Source organism: Morone saxatilis, unplaced genomic scaffold (assembly GCF_004916995.1).
Source record: "Morone saxatilis isolate NCDOM2014 unplaced genomic scaffold, NCSU_SB_2.0 Contig1, whole genome shotgun sequence".
NCBI classification, from domain to species: domain Eukaryota; kingdom Metazoa; phylum Chordata; class Actinopteri; family Moronidae; genus Morone; species Morone saxatilis.
In genome coordinates, this window is record NW_023339651.1 from 18574382 (window position 1) to 18575307 (window position 926).

Sequence of the window (926 nt, forward strand, 5' to 3'; positions counted from 1 at the left end):
CCACTGTCGCCAAGTGGTTGCTTATGATGGGAACTGTTTCACGACCAGACAAATGCAAGATAACAATAATGAAAACCTTGTTAGTCGGTTTAAAGATCTATGACAAGCGAGCTAGAAGAGCTTGTCAATAACAAACCTTGAGCCAGAAAGCTGGTTCTCTACCCTTCTTGCAAACAAATATGAGCTTTTTTCAGAGCCTTCCAACACATCTCACAATTGTCCTTAGTAGATTAATTTTGACATCCCATTGAAGTTCTGATTAGTTAAAGCAAATGGTTACAAGGAAGATGCTGTCGAAAGCTCTGGAAAAAGCTAGTATAGACCTTGACTTACATTTTTCTTCTTTTTTTTCATAGGAATTTTTGTTTTCTAAGAGTTTACTCTGTGAATCTGGATTTTTGACTATAACTTTATGTAATATGGCCATGGAAAACATTTTTTAAATGAAAAATGGATTTAAATGAATATTTATGTATGTATAAACAAACAACAAAACTGATTCTCTGCTAAAGCTGCTCCCCCTCTCGCTCTTGTGCCTCTAGCCGCAGGCTATCCCTTAACATTATTAGTGAGTTTATAGGGAGGAATCTAGAACTTCCTCTGTGCTCTCCATCTCCCTGGGAAATCTCTGAGGGACCAATCAGTGGCTCAGTAATCCTAGTGTCTAATGTTAGCTCCTGTCTTCTCACAGCCATTCTATAATTCCACCTCTCCTACAAACCAATCAAAGGCATTTGGAGGGATGGACATCCATTGTTTTTTCCCTTATTCTATTTACCATGTTTCACATATTCAAATGTGTTTCTCATATCTTTAGTGAGGAAAAAAACCCATGAGTAAAGCGTGGTATACAAACCTGTCGACAGTGGATTACAAAGTGTCAGCTCTAGTTTAAGCTGCAAACGTTAGCTGGGCTAACTGGTCAT